Source organism: Mirounga leonina, unplaced genomic scaffold, assembly GCF_011800145.1.
Source record: "Mirounga leonina isolate KUSES-001 unplaced genomic scaffold, KU_Mleo_1.0 Mir_82, whole genome shotgun sequence".
NCBI lineage: Eukaryota > Metazoa > Chordata > Mammalia > Carnivora > Phocidae > Mirounga > Mirounga leonina.
Genome location: NW_023270825.1, coordinates 4,115,811 through 4,143,189, shown reverse-complemented (window position 1 = coordinate 4,143,189; position 27,379 = coordinate 4,115,811). Strand labels below are relative to the sequence as shown.

Sequence of the window (27,379 nt, the reverse complement as noted above, 5' to 3'; positions counted from 1 at the left end):
ACATGTCTTTCTCTGTTTGACTTATTTCGCTCAACATAATACCCTCCAGTTCCATCCACGTCGTTGCAAATGGCAAGATCTCATTCCTTTTGATGGCTGCATAATATTCCATTGTATATATGTACCACATCTTCTTTATCCATTCAGAGCCTTTATTATTGTTATTGATCAGTCTCAAGTTTAAGCTTTCCTTTAGATAAAAGAAAAAAATACCACATTATGAAAAATTAATGCGTGCTTAAATGAGTAAATGAAATGCAGTAAAGAAGGATTAATGGAGATAGGATCTGAAATTTTCTCTTGTCTGCTCTACCTTGTACTCCTTAGAATGGACCTGTCAAGCAGATTTAAGGATTCTACCTTGGTCACAAGATCTCAGGCTGTGTTCACGTGTTAGGATCGTGGAGACCATGTGAATAATAGTCAAAGTTTTGGTCTTAGTTTCAGTTCTTTTTTTTTTTTTTTTTTTTAAGATTTTATTTATTTATTTTGACAGAGAGAGACACAGCGAGAGAGGGAACACAAGCAGGCGGAGTGGGAGAGGGAGAGGGAGAAGCAGGCTTCCCGCGGAGCAGGGAGCCCGATGTGGGGCTTGATCCCAGGACCCTGGGATCATGACCTGAGCCGAAGGCAGATGCTTAACGACTGAGCCACCCAGGCGCCCCTAGTTTCAGTTCTTTGATTAATGTTCAGTGCATTATTGAGAACCGTGGAGTATAATCAGTGGACTCCAAATAGCCCACTGAGTAAAAGGGGTTTAATATGAAACATTATATTGATTAATACATATAATATAAATGGAGAATAATTAATGAAGGTGATATAGATATGAGAATGATTCTAAATAAATATTTGGAATTTCTAGGCCTTTTGTGGTTTCTGTGAATACTCATTTTTAAAATTGTAATTACTGAATTATGAATTGATCAATAAATAATGTAGAAACAAAAGGTAAAAAAGAGGGATGATATTGGATCGATGATGACCACTGGTGGCGTATGAGTCGTGTACGATGAATACGTGTCTGGAACTCTGAGGTCCAACACAGAGGGAATCTACTCCATTGTCCCTGTTTGATGTGGTCTAGAGGCAAAGGTCAGGAATATATAAAGATTGTGGTTTTGGTCATTATGTTATGAGTTTTCTTCCTATTTTTATAATTGGATCAATGAAATTATTAATACACAAATGTGTGAACAAATTTAAACGAAGAAGGTGAAGCCTTGTCCAATTATGAAAATAGGTCGTTAGGCAAAAATTACTATAATATAGTAATATATTAATTATATTGGAAAGACTGATATCCATTAGGAAAGAGGTGGTATAAGGGTGTTGTCTCTTTGGCTAAGGTTGATGGTATAGACCGTGTTTAAGTATAGTGTTCATATTTTTTGGCAGGGGCAAGAGGGATATTGTTTGTTTACTTAATAGAAAATAAAATATACATTATCCCAAGTCACTACCTGCCTAAATGACTGACTGAATGAAAGGTGGAATACAGGGATGAATGAACATAAGGTCTCAATTTTTTATCCCCTACTCTGTCTTGTACTCCTTAGAGTGGTCACCCTTGGCTGATTGAAGCAATCCACCACAGTCATGAGTTCTGTGGTTGCATCTATGTGTGAAGAGCATGGAGCACAATGTGAGTAATAGTCAAAATTCTTTTCTTGGTTTTGTGGTTTTTCAAAAAGGTTTTCACTGCATTATTAAAAAATTGTGCAGTATAATTTATGATTGCCAGCCATGGCCAAATAATTGGAATCAGGTTAATATGAAGCATTGTGTTAACCTATGTGGGAAACATTGAGGTCAATTAATGAATGATATATATTCTCAGTGGGAATTAATTCTGTAGACGAGTATTAGAGATATTCAAGGGAATTATTTCGAGTTTTTGTGACCCCCAGGTATTATTTTTAGTATTATTAGTGAATTGATGAATTAATAAAAGCATGTAGACATGATTAAGATAATGAGGGACATACCTGGATAAATGATGACAAGGCACATTCAGGTCTTGGATGATGAACACCACAGGTCTTTAACTCTGGGGTCCAACACGAAAGAAATGTAGTCCTTTCTCCCCATTTGAAGTGGTCCTATACACAGATGTCGGGCATAGGTGAGGATCATGTTCTTGGTCTTTGTGTATGTGAATGTTTAAAATATGTATAAAATATGTATAAAAATAAATAGTAGCATAAATATATAAATGAATAAATATGAAGAGGCTGAAGCATTGTTCATTGCTATAATATATAATAAATAAAATTATATTAATATGAATCAGAATTGAAAATAAAAGATTCACGTGTATATGTCTGAGTAAGAATGATGTGGAGAATAAATAGTAATTACTGAGTCAGTTACAAGCTCAACATTTGATTTGTTAAGGGGAAAATTACAATAATTTCATAAATGCCGAAATGACTGCAAGTGAATAGTGGGATATATGAATCAGTGGAGAGAATATCTCAATATTTTTATCATCTTGTCTGCTTGTTACTCTTCAGAACAGGTGCTTGAGCTGATGTCAGCTTCTGCCATGACCAAGATTGTGATGCTTCCTTTGAGTATGGAAAGAGACGAGGTGAATAATGGTCAAAATGGTTGTCTTGGAATGGGACATTTGTTTAAGGGTAATCATGGTATCGTTAAAAAGTATTAAATTAATAAGAAATTAGCTGTGGCCTCATAATAAATGTGATAAGACACATTATGGCTGATTAATTAGTAATGTATAAGATGGAGGTGATGCAGTCCATTTGGATAATGATTCTGTAAACTGATGTTAGGGATATTCAAGAATCTTATTTTTGGGTTCCAGTGAACAATGTATTATTTTTATAATTATCAATGTATTAGTTATTTAATTGATACAAAAGTAGAAATGAACTAAGAAGAGACTCGGTCCTGGACCAGTGATGATGACCAGTGGTATAGGAGTCATGTACGATGAAACTATGTGTCTGAAACTCTGAGGTCCAATACAGAACATAATTTGGTCTGCTCCTTCTGTTGAAATTGGTTCTACAGAGAGCTGTCAGGAATAAGTTCATATTCTTGTATTGTTTCGTAGATACAGACTTGTTATTATTAATGGATCAGTGATAGAACCATGAAGCAAATATAAATAAACACATAAGGAAGAAAAGGGTGAGGAATTGTCCAAATATAAACCCAAGTAGCAAGGCAGAATATATTATTGCTAAAAATTGAAAACACTGATTGATACCCATTAAGAAATAAGTGGTTCAAATGGTCATCTCTTTGACCATTGTTCTATAGGCATGCCTAAGTAGGAATCACCTTAACTGTTCTTTTTCAGACCAAAGATTGGATTTTTATAAAATGACAATACATACATAAAGAAACAGTAATAAATACCTAAATACTGGGTAAATGAAATGCAGAAAGCAAGGATCAATGTGGATTAGGTTTCAGGTTTTTTTTAATCATCTGCTCTGTTCTGTACTCCTCAGAATCATCTCACTGGAGATGATTCAGCACCTTCCATGGGTTCTGTGGTTGCCTCTATATAATAGGAGGATGGAGATTAATGTGAGTAACAGTTGAAGTTCTTTTCTCAGTTTAAGTGGATTTTTTAAAGGTTATTCACTGTGTTTTTAAAATGTGTAAAATATAATTAAAGAAGGCAGCTGGATCTCAGTGTTAAATATGGAATGTATGAAACACATTGCTTAATGCATGTATGAAAGCTGGAGATATTAATGAGAGTTATATTGATGTAAGATTAATTCTGTGTATAGATTTGAAACTTACAGGCTCTTTTTTTAAATTGTACTACTTAAAAATTATTAGTTAAATAATGATTTGATCAATAAACAAATAGAAATCTATGTAGTAAAAGAGGGATGATATTGGATCAATGATGACCACTGGTGGCGTATGAGTCGTGTACGATGAATACGTGTCTAGAACTCTGAGGTCCAACATAAAATTGGTCTAGTCCTTTGAAGGCATCCTATAGATAGATATCAGGAATAAATGAAGGGTTTGCTGTTGGTCTTGGTGTTTATGTATTTTTATTTTATTATTACAATTGGATAAATGTGAGAATCTATAAATAAATATATAAATAAATAAGGATGAATAGAGTAAATTATTGTCCAATTTTAAAAATATGTGGTGAGGCAAGAAATACTATTAATCTATTATGGAAACCCTGAAGTTCAGTTAGAAATGAATGGTATTTGACTGTTACCTCTTAGGGTAGGGATGATGTAGACAGTGTAAGTTATAGACAATATCCATATTCTGGCTCAGTGGCAAGATAAAAGTTGTTTGTTTTCTTATCAGACTAAATATATATACCCAATTAATGATTGCCTAGAGAGTTATGTGAATGTTGAAGTTGAGATCAATGGAGAGAATGTCTCAACCAATTTTTTTTTTTTTTGTCTCAACCATTTTATCACCTGCTTTGCTTTGTACTCCTTAGAAGAAACACTGGACCTGATTTAAAGATTTTTCCTTGATCCTGACCTCTAGGGTTTCATTTATTTTAGGAGACTGGAGTCCAGTGTAAGCATAATCACATTTCTTCTCTTGGTTTGGGTTGTTTGTTTAAGGGTATTTACTATAGCAATCCAATATTTCAAATATAATCAAACAGGGTCATCTTTATCCTATTGATAAATAAGAGATTTATAGGAAGCATGATATTGATTAATGCATGTGTGGAAAACTGATAAATGACAGAGATATAATGATGTAAAAATAGATCTAGAAGCATATTAGGGATATCAAGGCCTTATTGGGGTTTGAAATAATGGAATTTAAATATTAAAATTAGTGAATTAGTAAATTAGTCAATAAACAATATCAAAATGAATGAAGAGAAAGCTGTCTTTTCTGGATCGGTGATGATAACTGCCGGCGTATGAATCACAGATGATGAGTAGTACGTGTCTGAAACTCTGAGGTCCAACACAAAAGTGATGTGTTCCTTCTCTTCATGCATTTACTTTTCTTAATATAATTGAAAATGAAAGAACCAATAGACAAATATATGGATCAGTTGAGAGAAAATCTCAATCTTTTTATCACTTTTTGTGTTTGGTACTTTTCAGAAGAGAAGCTCCCAAGGTTATTTCCATCTTTATTGTGATCAAGGTCACCGTGTTTCCCTTTTATAGGAAAGAGACCAAAGTGAGTAATGGTCAAAGTTCTTTTCTTGGTTTGGGTCATTTGCTTAAGGGTTTTCATGGTATTATTAAAATGTAATAAATATAAGGAAAAATTAACTATGGCTCAATGATAAATATGATATAAGCATTATGTTGATTAATTGATAGTATGTAACATTTATATTTATTAATGAAAGAGGTATGATCTAATTTGGCAATGATTCTATAGGAAGAGGTTAGGGTATTCAAGTATCATATTTTTCAGTTTTTGTTAATCGTGTATTGATTTTATTATTACCAATGAAGGTACGATTTCATTGATACAAATATACGAGTGAATAAACTAACCTCTAATGGAATCAGTGGTGTTGACTGGTGGGGGGATGAGTCATGGACAATGGGCAGTATGTGTCTGGAAGCCTGAGGTGCAATACAATAAATATTCTATTTTCTCTGTTTATTTGATCCTATGGATAGATGTTAGGAATGTATAAATATTATGTTCTTATTTATTTATTCATTCATTCATTCATTCATTCATTCATTTACTTACTTACTTATTTACTTATTTTTAGAAGGAAAGGGCAGAGGTAGAGGGAGAGAGAGAATCCTAAGCAGGCTCCATGCCCAGTGCAGAGCCTGACATGGGGCTCGATCCCATGACACCAAGATCATGACCTCAGCTGAAATTAAGAGTTGGGTACTTAACCGAATGAGCCACCCAGGAGCCCCTTGGATGAATATATTTATATTTGTTATTATTAATGGACCAGTGATAGAATTATTAAAGGAAATATAAATAATAGATGAAGAAGAAAAGGTGAATTATTATCTCACTATGAACATAGTATGGTGAGGCCAGAAACACTAATAAAATTTGCACACACTGATGTCCTTCATGAAATAGATGTTTCAAGGGTGTCCCTTCTTTGGTCAAGGATTATATAGACATGAATAATTAAGAGTCAGTTTCATTATTCTCGGTCAGTGTCAAGTTTGATGTTTTCCTTTTTTTTTTTTTTAAAGATTTTATTTATTTATTTGAGAGAGAGAGAATGAGATAGAGAGAGAGAGAGCATGAGAGGGGGGAGGGTCAGAGGGAGAAGCAGACTCCCTGCCGAGCAGGGAGCCCGATGCGGGCCTCGATCCCGCGACTCCAGGATCATTACCTGAGCTGAAGGCAGTCGCTTAACTAACTGAGCCACCCAGGCGCCCGATGTTTTGCTTTTTGTTAAGAGAAGAAGATCTACGTTATGAAAAATTTATGAATTCCTAAAAGATTGAGTAAATTCATTGCAGAAGGCAAGAATCTATGGGGATAAAAATTTTATCATTTTTTTCTGTCCTTCGCTATGGTTTGTACTTTTCAGAATGGACACATTCGAGCTACCCAAGCATTATTGCCTGGTGGTGAGCTCTATGACAGCACCTGTGGGACAGAAGCACAGAGACCAATGTGAGGAAAGTCAAATTTCTTATCTTTGTTCTAGTGATTTTTTTCAGCACATTTGCTGCATTATTTGAAAATTCCACATCGAATCACAGGTTAACTGTAGCTCTGTGATAAATACTGAATTTTAGAAAACATTATATTGATTAATGCATGTATGGAAAACTGAGGATAATTAATGAAGGATACTGATGTGAGAATAAGTCTATATTCAGTTTAAAGACATGAAGACTCATTTCAGTTTTTGTGGATAATAGGGTTTTAAATTATTAGTGAACCAATGATTTAATCAATATACAAAGAGAATATAATGTAGAGAAGAGAGACAATATTGGATCAATGATGACCACTGGTGGCGTATGAGTCGGATACGATGAATACGTGGAACTCTGAGGTCCAACAGAAAATTAATCTAATACATTCTCATTATTTGAAGGCATCCAATAGACAGATTTCAGGAATATAGTAAGATCTTATTTTTGGTCTTAGTGTTCATGCATTTATATGTATCATTACAATTGGATAAATAAGAGATTCTATAAATAAATACATAAAATAAAAATGATGACGGGAGTGAAGCATTGTCTAATTATAAAAAGATATTATTAGGCAATAATTAAGACCTAATTTATTAATTTATTATTAATGATTAATAACTAATACTATTAATATACCATGGAAACCCTGAAGTTCAATAGAAGCCAGTTGTACATGACTGTTACTATACAGCTAAGGATGATATAGACAGGATAAGTTACAGACCATGCTCATCGTCTGGGTCAGTGGTAAATTTGACGTTTGTTTTCTTTTCTTTTCTTTTCTTTTTTTTAAAGATTTTATTTATTTATTTGACAGAGAGAGAGAGACAGTGAGAGAGGGAACACAAGCAGGGGGAGTGGAGAGGGAGAAGCAGGCTCCCCGCGGAGCAGGGAGCCCGATGCGGGGCTCGATCCCAGGACCCTGGGATCATGACCTGAGCCGAAGGCAGCCGCTTAACCGACTGAGCCACCCAGGCGCCCCTTGATGTTTGTTTTCTTAAGGGAGTAAAATATACACACCAAATTAATGGTGGCCAAAATGACTGACTACATGAGAGGGCAAAGGCGAAGACCAGTGGAAAGAATGTCTCAACCTTTCTAATCATTTGCTCTGCCTTATACTCCTCAGAACAGACACACCACACCTGAGTTGAGGCTTCTTCCTTGATCATGATCTCTGGGGTTAATCTCTATTTTAGGAGTTGGAAGACCAATGTGAGTAATAAACAAAATTCTTGACTTGCTTTGGGTGGTGGTGTGTCTAAAGGTATTCACTGCAGTAATAAAAAGATGAAATCTATTCAGATGGTCAGCTGTGTCCTAGTGACAAACATGGGGTTAAAATGAAGTATTACATTGATTAAAGCATTTATGAAAAACTGATAATAAATATGACAGAAGTATAATAATGTGGGAATGGTTCCAGATATATATTAGGGCAATCAAGGCCCTTTTGAGTTTTTGTGAATCATACAGTTTTAAAATTATAATTAGTGAATTAATGAAATAATAAACAATGTAGAAATGAATGAAGAGAAGGCGGTCTTTTCTGGATCAATGATGATAACTGCCAGCGTATGAATCATGGATGATGAATGATACGTGTCTGGAACTCTGAGGTCCAACACAAAAGAGATGTGGTCTTTCTCTTCATGTATTTCCATTCTTGATTGTATTTGGATCAATAAAATATCAATAAGGAAACATGTAAAAAAAGTGAATTGTAGAAACGTCCAATTTAAAAAATATATGAGGAGGCAAGAAGTTCTATTAATATAATTTGAAGACACTGAAGTCCAAAGAGAAATAAATGGTACACGTCTGTCCCCTCTTTGGCTTAGATGATATAGATAGGACCAATTATAGACAGTGTTGATGAAGTTCGAAGTGGTTCATTTTTATAAAAGATAATGAAATGAATATTCTCCAGTAATGATTTCCGAAATGCCTGACTAAATGAAAGATGTAAAGCAAGGGGCAATGGAACAATGACTCATTTTTTTTCTCATCTTCTCTGCTTGGTACTCTTCAGAATGGATGCTCTAGCTGATTTCATCCTCTGCTCTGATCAAGATTGTTATGTTGCTTTTGTTTTAGGAGAGGAAAGCAAGGTGAGTAGTAATAGAGGTTCTGTCTTGGTTTTGGTCATTTGTTTAAGGGTATTCACAGTATAATCAAAAATTAATAAATATAATCAAAAAGTAATTTATGGCCCAATGATAAATATGATATGAAACATATTGACTAATTGATAACATGTAACACTGAGTCTGATTAATGAGAGAAATATAATCTATGTTGGCAATTATTCTATAGATAGAAGTTAGGAGTATTCAAGTTGTTGATTTTTTTTTTTTAAACTTTTATTCATTTATTTGAGAGAGAGGAAGTGAGAGAGAGAGAGAAAGAGAACACAAGAGTGGGGAGGGTCAGAGGGAAAAGCAGACTCCCAGCTGAGCAGGGAGCCTGATCTGGGGCTTCATCCCAGGACTCCAGGATCATGACCTGAGCAGAAGGCAGCCGCTTAACCGACTAAGCCACCCAGGCGCCCCGAAGTTGTTGATTCTTTAGTTTTTGTTAATCATGTATTTTACTGTGATCAATGAATTAATGATTGAATTGATACAAATGTAGAAATGAATGAAAAAAAGTGGGTCTTCTATGTACCTATGATAATGACTGGTGGCAGATGAGTTATGGATGATGAATACTCTTTATCTAGAATGCTGAGGTCTAATTCACTACATAGTCTTTCTCTCTGTTTATTTGATCCTATGGACAGATGGCCGGAAAGCACAAAGATAATAGTTTTACTGCGTTCATAGATTTAGATTTATTATTACAAATGGATCAACGATAGAATCATTGAAGAATATGAATATCAGATAAATATAAAATCATAAAGAATTGTCCAACTGTGAAGACCTGTGTTTAGGCAAGAAATATTAATAAAAATTGCAAACACTGACATCCATTAAGAATTAAATGAATCAAGAATGTCACTTCTTTAGTCAATGATCATTTAGACATGAACAATTAAGTCAATTTTATTGTTCTGGGTCAATCTTAAGTTTGAGGATTTTTGTTACTGTTGTTAAAGGAAAAAAATCAATGTTATGAAATATTCATAGATATCTAAATGAGTAAATGAAATGTGGAAAGCAAGAATCAATGGAAATAAAAGTTTTATTCTATTTTTTTAATCATCGACTGCGCTTTTCCTGTTTCAAAATGGACACATTTGAGCTGATTTAAGCAATATTCCGTGGTGGCGAGCTCAAGTGGTTGCATTTCTGTGTTAAAAGCACAGAGAGCAATGTGAGTAATATCCAGTTTCTTGTCTTGGTTTCAATGATTATTTTATTCAGTGTATTCAGTATTATTTGAGAGTTCCATGCAGTAGAATCACAGAAGGCCAACAATAGGTCAGTGATAAATATTGAATTTTGTGAAACATTATATTGGTTTAATGCATAAATAAATAAGAGCATAAGTTTAAAAGAGATATATTGATGTGAGAATGATTCTATTTACAGATTAAGGATATAATGACTTTTCTTGGGCTTTTGTGAATGATAGGGTTTTAATATTATTACTAGTGATTTAATGAATTAGTCAATAGACAATGTAGAATTGAATGAAGGAAAAGAGGGACAATAATGGATCGATGATGACCACTGGTGGCGTATGAGTCGGATACGATGAATACGTGTCTGGAACTCTGAGGTCCAACAGAAATGGAATCTGGTTTATTGTCCTGTTTGAGGTGATGCCATAAACAGATATCAAGAATATACAAAGATCTTGGTTTTGGTCCTTATGTTCATGCATTTTCTTTCAATTTTTATAACTGGATTGATGAAATAATAAACAAATAAATAAATAAAGATGAAAACAGTGAAATCTTGTCCAATTACAAAAATATGTGGTTAGGTAATGAATAGTATTAGTGTATATTTAACATGCTGATGTCTATGAGGGAATATATGGTACAGGACTTGTTCTTTGAGGATGATATAATTATTGATAAGTAATAGTCAATGTTCATATTCTTTATTAGCTAGATTGATATTGTTCATTTACTTATGAGAAAATAAAATATGCATTATTGCAATATACTGCTTAATAAGTGACTAAATTAAAAGTGGGATGGAAGGACCAGTGAACATAATATCTCAATCCTTTTTTTATCTTGCTCTACTGTGTACTTTTCAGAATGGACACACTTGAGCTAATTTAACATCTTCCATTATCCTGAGTTCTATGGTTGCCTCTATAATAGGAGGATGGGGATTAATGTACGTAACAGTTGAAATTATTTTCTTGGTTTATGTGTTTTTTTTTAAGGTAATTCGCTGTATTATTAAAAACTACACTATATAATGAAAAGAGGCACTGTTTTTCGGTGATAAATATGGGCTATATAAACTATTATGATGATTAATCTATGCATGGGAGACTGAGGATAATTAAAGAGATATATTGATGTGAGAATTATCTAGGTAGAAATAGGGTTATATAAGTTCTTCCTCAGTTTTTGTGAATTACAGCATTTAAAATTATTAGTGAATTAATGATTTGCTCAATAAACAATTAGAAGTGAATGAAGGTAAAGAGGGAGCATACTGGATTGATGATGACCACTGGTGGCATATGAGTCGTATGTGATGAATACATGTCTGGAACTCTTGAGGTCCAACAGAAGAGAAATCTGGCTTATTCTCATTGTTTGAAGAGATCCTGTATGGACACATGTCCAGATATACAAGGATCTTGTTTTTGGTGTTAGTGTTCCTGCATTTTCTTTCAATTTTTATAATTGGATCAATTAAGTAATCAATAAACATAAAGTGTACCGTAATGAAGTAGCGTCCTATTACAGAAATATGCGATTATGCAAGAAATACTGTTAACATTCTATGAAAACTCTGAAGTTTAATTAGAAGTAAGAGCTACATGACTTACATGTATGGCTAAGAATGCCAGAGATAGTGTAAGTCATAGACAGTGCCCACGTTCTGGGTCATTGGTAAATTCAAAGTTGTTCATTTTCTTAAGAGAAAAAATATTGACACCAAATTAATAGTTGACCAATAATGGATTTAATGAAAGGCTAAAAGCAATGACCAATAGAGAATGTCTTGACTATTTTCATGGTATGCTCTGCTTTATACTCCTCAGGACGGACAAGTTAGACCTGCTTTAAGGATTCTCCCCTGATCAAGAGCCTTAGGGTTGTATTTTTGTACTGGGGAGACAGGAGACAAATGTGAGTAATAGTCAAACTTCTTGTCTTGTTTGGTATTTTGCTAAGGATATTCATTGTATTAATACAAAATGTGAATTATAATTAAAGAAAGTCAGCTGTGTCCTAGTGACAAATATAGGATTAAGATGAAGCGTTACATTGATTAAAGCATTTATGAAAAACAGGATAACTGTTGAGAGATATAGTGATGTGTGAATGATTCTAGATCTATTCTAGATACATAACTATGGATAAGAGTTTCTTCTTCATTTTTTGTGAATCGTATAGTTTGAAATGGTAATTAGTGAATGAATGAATGAATCAATAAACAATGTAGAAATGAATGAAGAGAAAGCAGTCTTTCTGGATCAATGATGATAACTGCCAGCGTATGAATCATGGATGATGAATGATACGTGTCTGGAACTCTGAGGTCCAACACAAAAGAGATGTGGACTTTCTCTTCATGAATTTCCATTCTTGATTATAATTGGATCAGTGAAATATCAATAAGGAAATATATTACAAAAAGTGAAGCGTAGAAATGTCCAATTTTAAAAATATATGAGGCAAGAAGTTCTATTAGTATAATTTGAAAACACTGAAGTCCAAAGAGAAATAAATGGTACATGGTTGTCCCCTCTTTGGTTCGGATGATATAGATAGGACAAATTATAGACAGTTTTTATATTCTGGGTCACTGGGAAGTTCAAAGTAGTTCATTTTTGTAAAAGATAATGAAATAAATATTCTCCAGTAATGATTTCCTAAATGCCGGACTAAATGAAAGATAAAGCAAGGATCAATGGAAGAATGTTTCTTTTTTCTTTTTTTTTTTTTAATCATCTGCTCTGCTCTGTACTCTTCAGAATGGATACACTCCAGCTGATTGTAACATTCTTCCAAGGTCGTGAGCCCTCTGGTTGCATCTATGTTGGAGGAGCATGGAGACCCCGTGAGTAAGACTCAAAGCTTTTGTTTTGGTTTATTTAGGGCTGTTAAGTGTATTTATTCAAAAGTATTAAATATAATCATAGAAGGCAAAATATAACAGTGTTTAATACCAGATTCATATGAAGCATTATGTTTACTTATCCATAAATATAACACTGAGGTCAGTTAATGAAAAAGATTTAGTCTCTGTAATATTATAGAGACATGTTAGGAATGTTGAAGGATCTTACTCTTATATTTTAATTTATGTGTATTTTTTGATTAATGAATTAATAAATATTTATGAGAATGGAAAGAAAGAGGGCCAGTCTTGGACCAATGATGACAACTGGTGGCGAATGAGTCATATATGATGAATGCTATGTGTCTGGAACTCAGATCTGATACAAAGATAATCTAGTCTGTTTCTCCTGTGTTTAGGGATCCTATGTAAAGATGTCAGTAATAAACAAGGATTTTGTTGTTGATCTTTGTGTTTTTTTACGGTGAATGAATTTTAGTAATTAATTTACAAAACTATTAATGGTAGGATAAAAAATGTATAAATGAATAAAGTTGAGGAGGTTGAAGTATTATTTTTTGGTAAATATATACCAAGGTAAAAGTATTAATATACATTAGAATGGATATAAAGGGACCAAGTGTATTATATCTTTGATAAGGTTGATATAAACAATGAAATTTTGTAGTCATTTATTTTCTGATTTAGGTCCAAGTTTGAAGTTTATTTTTATGGTAAAAATAAATATATCCATTAAGTTAATAAAGGCTTAAATGATTATATAAATGAATGGTGGGCTCCATGGATCAGCGGAAAGGCTCAGCCTTTCCATCCCCTTCTCTGTTTTGTCCTCTTCAGAACAGGTGCTTGAGCCGATTTTGTCTTCTGTGGGATCGGGATTGTCACGTGACATTCCTTTTACGTTAGGAAAATGGAACAAGGAGAGTAATGGTCAAAAATTTTGTTTTGGTTTGGGTCATTTGTGTTCATGGAATTATTAAAAAGTAAGAGTATAATAAAAAGGTTCACTATGGCTAACTGATAAATATGATATAAAACATTATATTCATTAATTTATTACATAGCATTGAGATTGATTAATGAAGGAAATATAACCTATGTTCGCAATGATTCTAAGTTAGAAGTTAAGGGCATTCAAGCATCTTATTCTTCAGTTTTTGTGAATTATACTCATTTTAATATTTTCAATGAATTAATGATTTAATCAATACAAGTATAGAAAGGAATTAAGAAAAAGTGGGTCTCATGGACCAGTGATGATGACAGGTGATGGATGAGTCTTGGTCATGAGCAATATGTGTCTGGATATCTGAGGTCCAACATAATAAATAGTCTATTCCTTCTGTTCTATTTGATCCTGTACATGGATGTTAGGAACATAAAAAGATCAGATTCTTATTTTGAATTTTTAAATTTGGGTTTGTTATTATTAGTGGATCAATGATAAAACCATTAAAGAAATATATGTAATAGTTAAAAAATAGAGGGAGAAGAATTATCCAACTATGAACATATGGTGAGGCAACAAATAATATAATTGAAAATATTTATGTTCATTAAGAAATAAGTGGAGAAAGGGTGTTACTTCCTTAGCTAAGAGTTTATACAGGTGAGTCTAGTCTTTCTGACTCAGTGTCAAGTTTGAGGTTGTTCCTTTTGTTAAGAGAAAAATATATTAATATCATGAAAGTAGTGAGTAAATGAAATATGAAAAGCAAGGATCAGTGGAGATAAGGTCTTAACTTTCTTTTTTTTTTCATTGACTGTACTTCTCTGAACAGACACACTGAGCTGACTAAGCATTGTTTTATGGTGGTGAGCTCCACGATTGCGTCTGTGTGTTAGAAACAGAGACCGATGTGAGTAGTATCGGTCTTGGTTTCAAACCAAGAACTTGACATCTTGTCTTGGTTTCAGCTATGTTTTTTTTAAGGATATTTGGTATATTTTTAAAAGTGCTATATAGAGTCAAAGGTAGCCAACTGTGGCCTGGTGACAACTATTGAATTCCTATGAAACATTATATTGATTATTACATGCATGAAATTTAAGATAATTTTTTCCACATTTTATTTTTTATTTTATTTTATTTTTTTATTATATCACAGCCTAGCTAGTAGCCAGTAGAGCATGAGACTCTTATTATATCACAGATGAAATTTAAGATAATTAATGAAAGAGATATATTGATATAAGAATGATTCTATACACAGCTTAGGGGTATCGTGACTCTTGCATTATTCTGAATAATAGGGTTTTAAATTATTGTTAGTGAATTAACGAGTTAGTCAATAAACAATGTAGAACTGAAGGAAGGAAAAGAGGGACAATATTGGATCAGTGATGACTGCTGGTTGCGTATGAATCGTATATGATGAATACTGTCTGCAACTCTGAGGTCCAACACACAAAAAAACGTAGCCTATTCCCATCGTTTGATGAGATCTTATATATAGATGTCAGGAATATGTGAGGATCTTGTTTTTAGTGTTGTGTTCATGCATTTTTATTCTATTATTATATTTGGATAAATGATTTATAAATAAATCTATAATCTATAATCTTGTTTTTGGTCTTTTATGTTGATACATTCTATTTTTTAAAATTGGATCAATGAAATAAGAAAAGAAAGAAAGAAAGAAAGAAAGAAAGAAAGAAAGAAAGAAAGAAAGAAGTAAGTACGAAGTGGGTGAAATATTGTCCAGTTACAAAAATATGTGGTTAGACAAGAAATACTGTTAGTATATTTTGAAAACAAATATCTATTAGGAAATATACGATATAATGGTGTTATTCTTTCAGTAACCGTCAGTGTTCATGCTGTTTCTCAGCTACAAGATTGATACTGTTTATTTTATTAAGAAAAATAAAATACACATTATCCCAATTCGTTGCTTATTAAGGATGGACTGAATGAAAGGTGGAATGCAGGGACCAATGATCATAAGGTCTTAATTTTTTTTATCATCTGCTCTGTGTTGTACTCCTTAGAATGGTCACCCTCCGCTGAGGTAGACATTCCACCATAGTCACGAGCTCTGTGGTTGCATCTATGTACTAAGAGCATGGAGAACAATGTGCGTAATAGTCAAAATTCTTTCCTTGATTTTGCGGTCCAGCAATTGCACTACTGGCTATTTACCCCAAAGATACAAAAGTAGGCATCCGAAAGGGTACGTGCACCCCGATGTTTATAGCAGCAATGTCCACAATAGCCAAACTGTGGAAAGAGCCAAGATGTCCATCAACAGATGAATGGATAAAGAAGATGTGGTATATATATACAATGGAATATTATGCAGCCATCAAAAGGAATGAGATCTTGCCATTTGCAATGACGTGGATGGAACTGGAGGGTATTATGTTGAGTGAAATAAGTCAAACAGAGAAAGACATGTATCATATGACCTCACTGATATGAGGAATTCTTAATCTCAGGAAACAAACTGAGGGTTACTGGAGTGGGGGGTGGGGTGGGAGGGATGGGGTGACTGGGTGATAGACACTGAGGAGGGTATGTGCTCTGGTAAGCGCTGTGAATTGTGCAAGACTGTTGAATCTCAGATCTGTACCTCAGAAACAAATAATGCAATATATGTTAAGAAAAAAAAAGAAGAAGAAGAAGGTAGCAGGAGGGGAAGAATGAAGGGGGGGAATCAGAGGGGTAGATGAACCATGAAAGACGATGGACTCTGAAAAACAAACTGAGGGTTCTAGAGGGGAGGGGGGTGGGAGGATGGGTTAGCCTGGTGGTGGGTATTGAGGAGGGCACATTCTGCATGGAGCACTGGGTGTTATGCACAAACAATGAATCATGGAACACTACATCTAAAACTAATGATGTAATGTATGGGGATTAACATAAGAATAAAAAAATAAAAATAAATATATATGTATAAAAAAATAAAAAAAAAAAGATTTTAGGTGCATGATTAATAATGTGATAGAAAGTTAAGGATCAAAACCATAGCCAGATAGTAAATTTGAGGCTAATATGAAGCATTATATTAATTAATCTATATAGGAAGCATTTTGGTTAATTAATGAAAGATATGTCAGTAGGAAGTCATTCTAAAGACAAATGTTGGAGATATTTAAAGCTCTTATTTCAAGTTTTTGTGGTCTCTAAGCATTTATTTTTTTGTTATTAGTTAATTGATGAATTAGTCAATAAAATCATGTAGACATTAATGACCATAATGAGGCCCAAATGTGACTGCTCATGTATGAATCTGGAACTCTGAGGCAAACATGGAAATTAATTAGTCTGTTCTCTCTTTTGGAACTGTTTCAGTGAAGAAATGTCTGGAATGTAAAATGATCATATTCTCATAGTGATTTTATGGACATAGATTTGTTGTTATTAATAGAATAATGATGGAACTATTAAACAAATACAAATAAATATGTAAAGAATAAGAGGGCGGAATATTGTCTAACTATTAAAGTTTGTGGAGAGGCAAGAGATATTAGCAATAACCATTGAAAACGGTGATACCCATTAAGAGATAAATGGACAAAGTTCGCACTTCTTTGAGGTCACATATACTCTGATAAGGAAGAGTGAATTTTATCCATTTTGGTAGTGAAATTGAGTTTTTCCTTTTGTAATATAAAAATATATACATATTAAAAAAAGAAAGAAATACTGACTATATGAAATATGGGGAGCAAGGATCAATGGCAATTAAGTCTCAGTTTTTTTCTATCACTTGCTCTGCTCTGTCACCCTCAGGATGGATGCACTGGAGCTGATTAAAGCATCTTCTATGGTCGTGAGCTCCTGGTTACCTCTATATAAGAAGAGGACAGAGGTTAATGTGAGAAATAGTTAAAATTCCTTTCTTGGTTTCCATGTGTTTTGTGTGTTTTTTTTTTACGTGGGCTCCACACCCAGTGTGGAGCCCAACATGGGGCTTGAACTCACAACCCTGAGGTCAAGACCTAAGCCAAGATCAAGAGTCAGATGCTTAACCAACTGAGCTGCTCAGGCCCCACTCCATGTGTTTTTTTAAAGGTAGTTCACTGTATTATTAAAAAGTGTGAAATATAATTTAAAAAGGCAACTGTATCTCAGTGATAAATATGGAATATATGAAACATTGATTAATCCATGGGTAGAAAACTGAGGATAATTAATAAAAGAGATGCATTGATATAAGAATAATCTATGTGTAGGTTAGGGATACAAAGGCTCTTCTAGGGTTTTGTTTATCATAGCATTCAGAAAGTTATTATTAATGAATTAATGTTTTAATCAATAAATAGAAATGAATGATGAAATAAAAGGACAGTATTGGATCGATGATGACCACTGGTGGCGTATGAGTCGTATGTGATGAATACGTGTCTGGACATCTGAGGCCCAACACAAAAGAAATGTGATCTTTCTCGTCATACATTTATATTCTTTGTTAAAATTGGATCATTGAAATATCACCGTGGAAATAAGTTTTTCAAAAAGCTGAATTGTAGAAGCCATGTCCGATTTAAAAAATATGTGGGAGACAAGACATACTATTAATATATTTTGAAAACACTGAAGTCCAAAGAGAAATAAATGGTACCTGAATGTAACCTCTTTGGAGGACAAATTATAGACAATGTTTATGATCTGGGTCAGTGCAAAGTTCAAAGTAGGTTCATTTTCTTAAGACAAAAATGATATAGGGGCTCCTGGGTGGCTCAGTCGTTAAGTGTCTGCCTTCGGCTCAGGTCATGATCCCAAGGTCCTGGGATTGAGCCCCGCATTGGGCTCCCTGCTCCACAGGAAGCTTGCTTCTTCCTCTCCCACTCCCCCTGCTTGTGTTCTCTCACTGTGTCTCTCTGTCAAATAAATAAATAAAATCTAAAAAAAAAAAAAGAAAAATGAAATAGACTTCAAATAATGATTGCCTAAATGCCTGACTAAATGAAAGATGTAAATCAAGGATAAATGGAATAATGTCTCCTCTTTTATCATCTGCTCTGCTCTGTACGCCTCAGAATGGACACACTCCAGCTGACTGTAATATTCTTCCAACTTCACGAGCCCTCTGGTTGCATCTATGCTTTAGGAGCATGACGACCACGTGAGTAATAGTCAAATTTCTTGTCTTGGCTTGAGTGGTTTGTTTAAGGCTATTTACTGTATTATTCAAAAGTATTCAAAAATACTATTAAAAATAGAAGATAAAATCTGCCAGTGTTATTTATTAGGTTGATATGAAGCATTATTTATCCATTTTATTTATTTTATATTTATATATTTCATTTTATTTACATATTTATATATATTATATTTTATAAATTTGTATTATATTGTAACTATATTTTAAAATATTTAATATTTTATTTACATATTTTATGTATTTAGTTATACATTCTATTATATACTTATATACATTTTATATATGTATAATATATAACATTTTTATTTATATATAAAATATATATTATACAAATAAAGATAAAAAATAAATATCTAAATCCTGAGCCTATGAAATAAAAAGCAAGGCTCTATGGCAATTAAATCTCATTTTTTAAAATCACTTGCTCTGCTCTGTCCTCCTCAGAATGGATGCACTTGGTCTGATTTCATACCTTCACGGGCATGAGCTCTGTGGTTCCCTCTATGTAATTAGAAGATGCAGATTAAGGTGAGTAACAGTTGATGTTCTATTCTAGGTTAAGTGTTTTTTAAAGGTAATTCACTGTAGTATTTAAAAGTACAAAATGTACTTAAAGAGGGCAATGTATCTCAGTGATAAATATGGGATATATGAAAATTACATTAATTAATCCACATTTGGAAAACTGAGGATAATTAATGAAAGAGACACATTGATATGGGAATAATCTATGTAACAGATTAGGAATGCAATAACTCTTCTTGGGTTCTGGTGAATCATAGTGTTTAGAAATTATTAGTAGTGAATTAATTTAATCATTAAAGAGAAATGAATGAAGGAAAAGAGAGAGGGTATTGGATCGATGATGACCACTGGTGGCGTATGAGTCGTGTATGATGAATACGTGTCTGGAACTCTGAGGTCCAACAGAAGAAATCTAGTCTATTCCCATTTTTTGAAGATATCCTCTAGACACATATCAGGAATATACAAAGATCTTGTTTTTGGTCTTATAGTTCATGCACTTTCATGCTATTATTATAATTGGATCAATGAGAGAATCTATACATAAATATATAAATTGATATGAATGAGTGAAGTATTGTCCAATTATAAAAATATGTGATTATGCAAGAAATACTGTTCAGATCCTGTGAAAACACTGGGCTTCCATTGGAAGTAGATGGTACATGATTCTTGCATGTTTGGCTAAGAATGCCATGGATAGGATAAGTCATGGACAATGTTCGGATTCTGGGTTAGTAGTAAATTTTAAAGTTATTTGTTTTCTTAAGAGAAAAACAATATTTGTACCAAGTTAGTGATTACCTAAGTGCTTTACTAAATGAAAAGTGAAAAGCAACAATCACTGGAGAGAATATCTCACTTTTTTATCATCTGCTCTGCCTTGCACTCCTCAGAAGAGACACACTGGACCTGATCATGAACTCTAAGGCTGCAGTTCTGTTGCAGGAGTTTGGAGGCCAGTGTGAGTAATAATCAGAGTTCTTACCTTCATTCTGGTATTTTGCTTAAGGATATTCACTGTATTAGTAAAAAGTATGAACTATAATCAAAGAATGTGAACTGTCTCCTAGTAACAATTATGGGATTAATATGAAGTATTATTTTGATTAATACATATATGAAAAACTGAGGATAGTTAATGGCAGAGATATTGTGAAATGATTCTGGTCACACACTAGGGAGCTCAAGCCCTTGTTTTATTTTTAATAGTAGAGTTTAGAATTATAATTAGTGAATTAATGAGTTAATCGATAAACAATACAGAAATGAATGAAGAGAAATTGGTCTTCTTTGGATCAATGATAACTGTTGGTGTAGGAGTCACTCATGATGAATGATATGTGTCTGGACCGCTGAGGTCCAACACAGAGGAAATGTGAGGTTTGTTTTTTTTTTAATTGTCATCTGCTCTGATCTATACTCCTCAGAAGGAACCCACTTGAGATGATTAAAGCATCTTTCAAGGTCATGTGCTGTCCAGTTGCATCTATGTTGTTAGGAACATTGGAAAGACCAGTGTGAGTAATGTCAGCGTTTGAGCTTAGGTGGTTTGTTCAAGGGCACTCAGTGTATTATTCCAAATATTAAATATAATCAAAGAAGGCAAAATAGGCCAGTGTCAAATATCATACTGATATCAAACATTAAGTTGATGAATCCATAAATGTAAACCTTGAGGTCAGTTTTTGAAACAGAGTTAGTCTCTGGAAAAGATTGTAGGAAGAGATATTAAGGATATTAAGGGATCTTCTATTTATTTATTTTTAATTTTGTGTATTTATTAATTTTGTTAAGCCATAAACAATTGTTTATGAGGATGAAAAGAAAGAGGCCTAATCATGAGTCAGTCGTGATGAATGGTGGTGGATGAATCATGGACAATGAATATTATGTGTCTGGATAACGAGGTGCAACATAATACCAACATAGTGTATTCTGTTTATTTAATCCTATAGAAGGTGTCAGGAATATACCCAATGTAGGTATTGGGTTTATAGATTTAGATTATTATTGTTAATAGACTAATTATAGGACCATTAAAGAAATACAAATAATAAAGAAGAAAGGGCAAGGCATTGTTTAACTCTGAACATTTGTGGACAGGTATGAGCTATTATTAGTTCAATTGAAAACACTGAAACTCATTAAGGAATAAAGGGAACAAGAGTGTCATTTGAAAAAAAAAAAAGAAGAGTGTCATCTGTTTGACTAAGGATCGTATTAGCCCAGATAATTAAGAGTCAGTTTTTTTTTTTTTGTTGTTGTATGTCTGTTTCAAGTCTCCTGCTGTTGATTTTGTTAAGATAAAAGTATTTACATGAGGAATAATTTATAAATTCCTAAATGAGTGGGCAAAAATGTGGAAATCAAGGATCAATGCGAATAAGAATTTAACCTTTTTTTTCAAATCATCTCCTGTGCTTTGTCCTTCTCAGAATGGACACACTTGAGCTGATTCAAGCAGTACAACCTGGTGGCATAGAGACCAGTGTGAGTAATAAGAGTCAAAGTTTTCATCTGGGTTTTAATGATTTTTTTTTTCATGGTATTCAATGTATTTTTTTTAAAGTGCCATATTTAATAAAGATGGTCACCTGTAGCCCAGTGACAAATATTGAAATGACATGAAACATAAAAATGTAGGATATTTATTTATTTATTTATTTTTAAAGATTTTATTTATTTATTTGAGAGAGAGAATGAGACAGAGAGAGAGAGCATGAGAGGGGGGAGGATCAGAGGGAGAAGCAGACTCCCCGCTGAGCAGGGAGTCCGATGCGGGACTCGATCCCGGGACTCCAGGATCATGACCTGAGCCAAAGGCAATCGCTCAACCAACTGAGCCACCCACGCGCCCCAAAATGTATGATATTTAAAGAGAGAGATATATTGATGTGAAAATAATTCTATACACAGAATAGGGATTTCAGGGTTGCTATTTTTTTTGATAATTGGGTTTTAGAATAATTAGTGAATCAACAAATTAGTCACTAAGTGCTGTAGAAATGAGGAAAACAGGTACAATATTGGATTGATGACCACTGGTGGCATATGAGTTGTGCACGATGAATATGTGTCTGGAACTCTGAGGTCCAACACAGATGGATTCTGGTCCATTGCCCCCATTTAAGTGATCTTTTAGACATGTGTCAGGAATATATAAGGATCTTCTTTTGGCCTTTACATTCAGGCATTTCTGTTATTATTATAATTAGTTCAATGAAATAATAAATATATAGAGAAAGATGAAGGTAGTGAAACTTTGTCCAGTTATTAAAATACGTGGTTAGGCAAGGAATACTATTACTGTATATTAAAAACAAATACCTATTTTGAAAGATACATATGCATCTATTCTTTGACTAAAGATGATATAGTTATTCATAAGTAATAGTCAATATTCATGTTTTCTGTCAAGGACGATGTCATTATTGTTCATTCACTGATTGAAAGGTGGAATACAGGGATGAATGAACATAAGATCTCAATCATTTTATATCTGCTCTGTCTATCCTCCTTAGAATGGTCACCCTCAGCTGATTGAAGCAATCCACCATAGCCATGAGTTTTGTGGTTGCATCTATGTGTGAAGAGCATGGAGCACAATGTGAGTAACAGTCAAAATTCTTTTCTTGGTTTTGTGGTTTTACAAAAAGGTTTTCACTGCATTATTAAAAAGTGTGAAATATGATCAGTGATCGGCCAAACATGCTTAAAAAAATACGATGTTAATATGAAGCATTAGTTAACTAATCTTTGTAGGAAATTTTTTTGTCAACTGTACTTCAATAAAAAAAAATCAATGGTACGATAAATAGAATGTAAATTGATAAATCTGAAGAGGGTAAAACACTTTATTGTTAACATATATAATAAGGAAATATAATTGGAGTGGAAAATAAAATGATCAAGTATATATGTCTCGAGTGAGAATGATAGTGGTAAGTAATAGGTATTGATTGAATCTATTAAAACTTTGACATTTAATTTAAGAGAAAAACAAATATTACCACTATTAAATGTCCAGATGACTATGCAAATGGAAACTATGAATCAATGGAGAAAAAACCTCAACCATTTTAGTCACATTTTCTGCTTAGTACTCTTCAGAATGGATGCTGGAACTGATTTCAGCTTCTGCCTCATTAAATAGTCATGGTGCCACTGTATGGAGAGGGACCAAAGTAAGTAATGGTCAAAGTTGAATGAATAATATGAGTGTGGGACTCGGAGGGCCAATACAAAAGGAATCTAGTCTATTCCCCGTATTTCAAGTCATACTCTAGGCATATTTCAGGATTATACAGTGATTTTTTTCTTGGTCTTTGTGTTCATGAATTATAAAAATATAATTATGAAAGAATCAATAGCAGAATAAGTTAGCACATGTATAAATGAATAAAGATGAAGAGGGTGAAGCATTTTTCATTACTAAAATATTTAGTCAGGAAAATGAATATTACTATCCACTGGAATGGATAATAAATGACCAACCAAATGAAGGTAAAAAGCAAGGGAGAATGGAGACAATTTCTCAATCTTGATATCATCTGCTCTGATGCTCTATACTTCTTAGAATGGTCACTCCTGACCTGATTTAAGGATTCTTCCAAGGTCACGAACTGTATGGTTGCATCTTTGTGTTAGGAGCATGGAGAACAATGTGAGTAATAGTCAAAGTTCTTGACTTAGTTTGATTCGTTTTTTTAAGAAAATTATTCACTGCATTATTAAACAGTATTGAATATAATCAAAGAAGGCCAACCATAGTGATATTTAATATCAGATTGATATGAAGTATTACATGTTTAGTCCATAAATGAAACATTGAGTTCAGTTAAATGAAAGAGATTTAGTCTTTATGTGAATGATTCTATAGGTGGATGTTATGGGATAATCAAGGACCTTATTCTTGTGTTTTTGTGATTTACATGCATTTCCTTATTAATTAGTTAATAAATAAATGTAGATGAGGATGAAGATGGGCAATTATGGTCCAGTGATGATAACTGGTGGCTTTTGAGTCATATGCAATGAATACCTCATATCTAGAACCCTGAGGTCCAACACAAAAAGACTAATCCATTCACCATATATTAAGACTGTAGATAGATTTCAGCATTCTACAGTGATCTTTTCCTTGGTCTTTGTGTTCATAAATTTTAAAAATATGATTATAAAAGAATCAATGGCAAGAATAAATTTGCAAATGTATAAATGAATAAAGATGAAGAGGGTGAAACATTGTTCATTACTAAAATATATAGTCAGGAAAATGAATATTAATATTCACTGGAATGGATAATAAATGGACCAAGTGTATTACATCTTTGAGTAAGGGTGACATGGATGGTGACGGGTAGTAGTCAGTATCACCCTGAGTCAGTTGTGAGTTTGATGTTTATTGTACTGAGAGGAAAATAAATATCACTGTACATTAATAAACACTTAAATGACTATGTACGTGATCGATTTAAACTGTGGGTCAATGGGGAGAATGTCTCTCTCTTTTTTTTTTTATCATTGTGTCTTCTTGGTACTCTTCAGAATGGATGCAGCTGATTTTAGCTTTTGCCATAGTTAAGATTATGTTGTCTCTGTGTCAGGAAAGAGAACAAAGTGAGTAATAGTCAAAGATCTTAGCTTGGTTTTAATCATTTGTTTGTTTTTTTTTTTTTTTTTTAATTTTATTTTATTATGTTATGTTAGTCACATACAATACATCATTAGTTTTTGATGTGGTGATCCGCGATTCATTGTTTTCATATAACACCCAGTGTTCCATGCAGTACGTGCCCTCCTTAATACCCATCACCGATCTAACCCATTCCCCACCCCATTCCCCTCTAAAACCCTCAGTTTGTTTCCTGGAGTCCATAGTCTCTCATGGTTTGTCTCCCTCTCTGATTTCCCCCCCTTCATTTTTCCCTTCCTTCTCCTAATGTCCTCCATGCTATTCCTTAAGTTCCACAAATAAGTGAAACCATATGATAATTGACTTTCTCTGCTTGACTTATTTCACTTAGCATAATCTCCTCCAGTCCCATCCATGTTGATGTAAAAGTTGGGTATTCATCCTTTCTGATGGCTGAGTAATATTCCTTTGTATATATGGACCATATCTTCTTTATCCATTCATCTGTTGAAAGACATCTCGGCTCTTTCCACAGTTTGACTATTGCGGACATTGCTGCTATGAACATTGGGGTGCACATGGCCCTTCTTTTCACTACATCTGTGTTTTGGGGGTAAATACACAGGAGTGCAATTACTGGGTCATAGGGTAGCTCTATTTTTAATTTTTTGAAGTACCTCCACACTGTTTTCCAAAGTGGCTGTACCAACTTTCCAAAGTGGCTGTACCAACTTGTGCCACTTCCCACCAAAAGTGTAAGAGGGTTCCCCTTTCTTCACAACCTCTACAACATTTGTTGTTTCTTGCCCTGTCAATTTTTGCTGTTTTAACTGGTGTAAGGTGGTATCTGACTGGTTTTGATTTGAATTTCCCTGATGGCTAATGATGATGAACATTTTTTCATGTGTCTGTTAGCCATTTGTATGTCTTCTTCAGAGAAGTGTCTGTTCATGTCTTCTGCCCATTTTTTGACTGGATTATTTTTTGGGTGTTGAGTTTGAGACGTTCTTTATTAATCATTTGTTTAAGAGTATTCTCAGCATTGTTAAAATGTATTAAACAGAACAAAAAAGTTATCCATGGCACAAAAATAGATATAATAGGAAACATTGTGTTTTGATGAATAAAAAAAAAAACCAAAACAGGAAAATACATCGTATATAGTATATGGGAATGGATTCTATAGAACAGCATTAAGCACATTCAGCGATTTTGTGCTCATGTTTTCTTGAATAAATGTGTCTTTTATTAATATCTAAGAACTAATGATTTAATTGAGGACAAATGTAAAACGCATGAAGAAAGTGAGGGTCTCGCATGGACAGGTAATGATGATTGGTGGTGTATGAGTTGTGGATGAGCAATACGTGTGGGGTTCAACACAATACCTAGTCTATTTCCTGTTTGAAATGATCCAGTAGTCACATGTTAGGAATATATAGATATCATGTTCTCATTTTAGATTCATACATTTAGATTCACTATTACTAATGAATCGATGATAGAACCATCAAAGAAATATAAATAGATAAAGAAGAGGATGAAGTGCTTTTCAATTATAAACCTATGTGATGATCAGGCAAAAAATATTACTAAAAATTGAAAACACTGATGCTTATTAAGAAATAAATGGATTAAGAATATTATCTCTTTGGTTTACGATCATGTAGACACTGTTCAGTAAGAGTCAATTTTACTGTTCTATATCAGATCCAAGTTTGAGATTATTCCTTTTGTTAAGAGAAAAAAACATTTATGGAAAATTAATAAATATATCAATGAGTAACTGAAATGCAGAAATCAAGGATCAATGGAGATAAGATCTGCATTTTTTGTTTGTTTGTTTGTTTTGTTTTTTTAGTAATCACCTGTTCTGCTCTGTATTCTTCAGAGCAGACCCAGTTGAGCTGATTTAACACTTTCCATGGTCACGAGCTCTATGGTTGCATATGTGTGCTAGGAGCATGGAGACCAATGTGAGTAGTAGTCAAAGTGTTTGTCTTGGTTTAGGTGGTTTTTTAAAGAGTATTCAATGTTATTATTATTAAAAAGATGGCCAATTGTACAGTTGTGATAAATGTGAGATTGATTTTTGTTTAAAGATTTTATTTATTTGAGAGAGAGAGAGAGAGAGCACAAAGGGGAGAGGGTCCAAGGGAGAAGCAGACTCCCTGCAGAGCAGGGAGCCTGATGCGGGACTCGATCCTGGGACTCCAGGATTATGACCCGAGCCGAAGGCAG

General features: G+C 33.5%; 1 long non-coding RNA gene, 18 other non-coding genes and 3 pseudogenes across 19 annotated transcripts in view; all 22 read left to right on the top strand.

Annotated features, from left to right (window-relative positions):
- Positions 1-27,379, top strand: part of LOC118002446 — a 110,548-nt gene that overhangs the window by 74,992 nt on the left and 8,177 nt on the right. Inside the window, exons 33-47 of the long non-coding RNA XR_004677055.1 lie at positions 1,560-1,645; positions 2,517-4,548; positions 5,097-5,175; positions 7,771-7,856; positions 8,674-8,752; positions 9,888-9,959; positions 11,823-11,910; positions 12,759-14,724; positions 15,857-15,942; positions 17,601-17,685; positions 18,851-18,936; positions 19,420-19,503; positions 20,397-21,993; positions 23,025-23,687; positions 27,030-27,114. This is a non-coding gene — a long non-coding RNA (uncharacterized LOC118002446). The remainder of the gene's footprint in view (positions 1-1,559; positions 1,646-2,516; positions 4,549-5,096; positions 5,176-7,770; positions 7,857-8,673; positions 8,753-9,887; positions 9,960-11,822; positions 11,911-12,758; positions 14,725-15,856; positions 15,943-17,600; positions 17,686-18,850; positions 18,937-19,419; positions 19,504-20,396; positions 21,994-23,024; positions 23,688-27,029; positions 27,115-27,379) is intronic.
- Positions 972-1,043, top strand: LOC118002705. Its single transcript, XR_004677101.1, has one exon. It is a non-coding gene; the product is annotated as a small nucleolar RNA SNORD113/SNORD114 family (small nucleolar RNA).
- LOC118002749 lies at positions 1,990-2,061 on the top strand. The gene has a single exon (XR_004677138.1). It is a non-coding gene; the product is annotated as a small nucleolar RNA SNORD113/SNORD114 family (small nucleolar RNA).
- LOC118002726 lies at positions 2,918-2,991 on the top strand. The gene has a single exon (XR_004677118.1). It is a non-coding gene; the product is annotated as a small nucleolar RNA SNORD113/SNORD114 family (small nucleolar RNA).
- LOC118002706 lies at positions 3,886-3,957 on the top strand. Its single transcript, XR_004677102.1, has one exon. It is a non-coding gene; the product is annotated as a small nucleolar RNA SNORD113/SNORD114 family (small nucleolar RNA).
- Positions 4,880-4,954, top strand: LOC118002722. Its single transcript, XR_004677116.1, has one exon. It is a non-coding gene; the product is annotated as a small nucleolar RNA SNORD113/SNORD114 family (small nucleolar RNA).
- Positions 5,509-5,584, top strand: LOC118002746. Its single transcript, XR_004677136.1, has one exon. It is a non-coding gene; the product is annotated as a small nucleolar RNA SNORD113/SNORD114 family (small nucleolar RNA).
- Positions 6,936-7,003, top strand: LOC118002721 (annotated as a pseudogene).
- LOC118002713 lies at positions 8,192-8,266 on the top strand. The gene has a single exon (XR_004677109.1). It is a non-coding gene; the product is annotated as a small nucleolar RNA SNORD113/SNORD114 family (small nucleolar RNA).
- On the top strand, positions 9,304-9,378 carry LOC118002732. The gene has a single exon (XR_004677123.1). It is a non-coding gene; the product is annotated as a small nucleolar RNA SNORD113/SNORD114 family (small nucleolar RNA).
- LOC118002710 lies at positions 10,302-10,373 on the top strand. The gene has a single exon (XR_004677106.1). It is a non-coding gene; the product is annotated as a small nucleolar RNA SNORD113/SNORD114 family (small nucleolar RNA).
- On the top strand, positions 11,268-11,340 carry LOC118002719. The gene has a single exon (XR_004677114.1). It is a non-coding gene; the product is annotated as a small nucleolar RNA SNORD113/SNORD114 family (small nucleolar RNA).
- Positions 12,254-12,328, top strand: LOC118002712. Its single transcript, XR_004677108.1, has one exon. It is a non-coding gene; the product is annotated as a small nucleolar RNA SNORD113/SNORD114 family (small nucleolar RNA).
- On the top strand, positions 13,155-13,227 carry LOC118002728. The gene has a single exon (XR_004677120.1). It is a non-coding gene; the product is annotated as a small nucleolar RNA SNORD113/SNORD114 family (small nucleolar RNA).
- On the top strand, positions 14,112-14,185 carry LOC118002736. The gene has a single exon (XR_004677127.1). It is a non-coding gene; the product is annotated as a small nucleolar RNA SNORD113/SNORD114 family (small nucleolar RNA).
- LOC118002718 lies at positions 15,199-15,269 on the top strand (annotated as a pseudogene).
- Positions 18,163-18,234, top strand: LOC118002724. The gene has a single exon (XR_004677117.1). It is a non-coding gene; the product is annotated as a small nucleolar RNA SNORD113/SNORD114 family (small nucleolar RNA).
- On the top strand, positions 19,831-19,902 carry LOC118002699. Its single transcript, XR_004677095.1, has one exon. It is a non-coding gene; the product is annotated as a small nucleolar RNA SNORD113/SNORD114 family (small nucleolar RNA).
- LOC118002733 lies at positions 20,795-20,866 on the top strand. The gene has a single exon (XR_004677124.1). It is a non-coding gene; the product is annotated as a small nucleolar RNA SNORD113/SNORD114 family (small nucleolar RNA).
- LOC118002750 lies at positions 21,343-21,416 on the top strand. The gene has a single exon (XR_004677139.1). It is a non-coding gene; the product is annotated as a small nucleolar RNA SNORD113/SNORD114 family (small nucleolar RNA).
- Positions 22,531-22,599, top strand: LOC118002723 (annotated as a pseudogene).
- LOC118002727 lies at positions 24,496-24,570 on the top strand. Its single transcript, XR_004677119.1, has one exon. It is a non-coding gene; the product is annotated as a small nucleolar RNA SNORD113/SNORD114 family (small nucleolar RNA).